At 42.4% G+C, this 2,441-nt stretch overlaps 1 non-coding gene across 1 annotated transcript; it reads right to left on the reverse strand.

Moving 5' to 3' along the window:
* Positions 1 to 913: 913 nt before the first annotated feature.
* Positions 914 to 995, reverse strand: TRNAS-AGA (transfer RNA serine (anticodon AGA)). Its single transcript has one exon. It is a non-coding gene; the product is annotated as a tRNA-Ser (tRNA).
* Positions 996 to 2,441: the final 1,446 nt, after the last annotated feature.

The following is a 2,441-nucleotide window of genomic DNA, read 5'->3' on the forward strand; positions in this document are numbered from 1 at the left end:
TCCTCCCAGCTAATCACACAAACGGCAGTAAAGCAAGATAACTACACAGTTAGGCGGGACTGTATGGTTAGGTTTTTGAGGAATTATTGAAACTGACCTCAGTGACCCATAATCAGAGCTGTGGCTAATGACTGCATGCCTAATTATGATGAAGCAAGCACCATGGCTCGTAGGGGACCAACAACACACTTTTCTTAGCTCACTGAATTAAAGTATAAACTTCTGCCATGTGTGAGTGGTAAAGGCTTGTTAATTTTGTTGCTTTTCAAATTCACGTCTGACAACAAGACGAAGGAACATTGGGGCATCAGACGCTTTGGAAAGTAGCCACCAACCGCAGAGAAAGAGAGAAAGAGGGAAAAGACAGTATGAGGTGTGGAGTAAACAGCAGCAGGTACAAGGAGCTCAAATGAGATTAATGGCGCCTAAATAGAGCACGTAAAGGAATAGTTACAAATCTAAGAAAAGGGAAAGAAAAGACTAGGAAAAAACACAGAAAGAGCTTGTAGATGAAATTCTCTTCCAGGAACAGCAGGTTAAGAGAAATTACACAGGGAGCAGTTAGGCTTGTAACTCGGGGGAGAATAGAAAAGAAAATGCAGTATTATGACGTGTGTTTGCCGAATCCAGCTAGCACTTTTATTTTATTTCTCTATTTGCTTCTTTTATTGATAAAGTAAGTTTCAAGTGCATGCACAGGTATGACCGAGAGAGCGAGGGTATAATAATTTGAAGCGTTTGCACCAGCGCTAATGAAGGACGAGAGTTATAGCAAAGATATGAAAGGGGGAGCGATAATAAATATGTGATATGGCAATAGTGACACCAAAATAAGCCACCTATTTATAAGACTGACATGGAAGAAATACTAAAGGTTAACTTCTGAAATTGTAGCCGATGTTAAAAAGATTCTCGTTGTCGGCAGGATTCGAACCTGCGCGGGGAGACCCCAATGGATTTCTAGTCCATCGCCTTAACCACTCGGCCACAACAACTGACTGTAAGGTGTGTGCACATAATCTGTATGCAAGTTTTCAAGGTGTCCCACAGCAAATTCCTGATATTCTGCAATGCACTTTTTAAAAATAAGGTTTTTTTCAGCAGGCACATTCTCTCCTAAAAACAAAAATTGCATGCGTATATCTCTAGTTTGGAATACCATAGGCTTGCATGCATACTCTCATGGGTCACTCAAGTTTTTTGGACCCTATTGCACTCTGTTTTCGTGCTGCTTTTAGTATATGTCCCATATTACAGAAGTCTACCATCTTTGAGTATTTGAGGCTCCTTTGTAAGTGCTTATATTTTTTCCTTGGAAAGCTATATAATAAAGGGGTCCGGGAAAGATTGCATTTATGGAAGATAAAAGAAGGCCCACTTGTCTCGCCAAATGCTGTAGAGAAACCTGATGTTTTACTCATGTTATCCTTAGTTCGTTTTTGTTAGACCTTGCATTCTTAAGGTGGTCCCAACCCCACCTTATTGCTTTTCACCTCCTCATTTTGCTGTATCTTTTTGTTGGCCTTAGGACTCTGATCACTTTATCGCTACTAATCAGTGCTGAAGTGCACGTGCTTCTTCCCTAATCATGTGTATAATTGGAGTATCAGCAAATCAAAACGGAGAGAGAGGACTAGATAAGCCAGTCCGAATCCCCAATTTAATATGTAATTATCAAAAAAGGACTAGCTAGGTTTTGTTTTACCAATGGAGACTCAGTACGTATGACGGCAAACCATTTGGTTTGGTTGTTAAGCCCTCACCCACCGACCTAGTCGGTGGCATGCTTCATCATCGGGCCCACCACAGTAACGCCGAATGCGTCCCGGGTGTGCTTCGACTCCAGAATACTGAGGAGCTAGTATACTTCTCTGAGTGTGCTGTGAGGGGGTGTATAAGAAAGTGATTTAAAAGCTATGCTGTAGGTCCCAGTGCCCGAGGGTATATAGAACTTTAATAGCTGGGCCCACGCTAGCGTATAAAAAGGCAAGCGGACGCGGTGGAGCGGGTTATGAACTCCCGCGTCCTATGTGGTCGACATGTTTCAGCCAGGCCTTTTCTTGTTATAAAACTGGCTTTCCTCAGGACCAATGAGAGTGTGGGTGAAATTTTTTTTTATATTAAGTGAAGTGATTATTAAAATGTGTCGCACACGCTAAGGTGCTATACGTGTGTGGAGGGGGGTTCCCTCCGCTTTACTGTACACAAAACACAAAGGACGAAGACAGACGTACATGGTAAAGTCAGGTAAGTATTTTATACCAAAAACACAACGCACTGCCGGCAAGTTAAAGGTGAGTGAACGACCTCTACCGGCGGGAATTTAACGTGGCCATGAAAATGTATGGCGGCAGTGAAATATAGGGCGTTTCTTAAGCGAAGTGAAAGTGGTGGACTAAACAGCGGGAGATAGTCAGTGAGTGAGAATAGGTAATTCTGTT

Source organism: Lissotriton vulgaris, chromosome 1_1 (genome assembly GCF_964263255.1).
Source record: "Lissotriton vulgaris chromosome 1_1, aLisVul1.2, whole genome shotgun sequence".
In the NCBI taxonomy this organism is placed as follows: Eukaryota; Metazoa; Chordata; class Amphibia; order Caudata; family Salamandridae; genus Lissotriton; species Lissotriton vulgaris.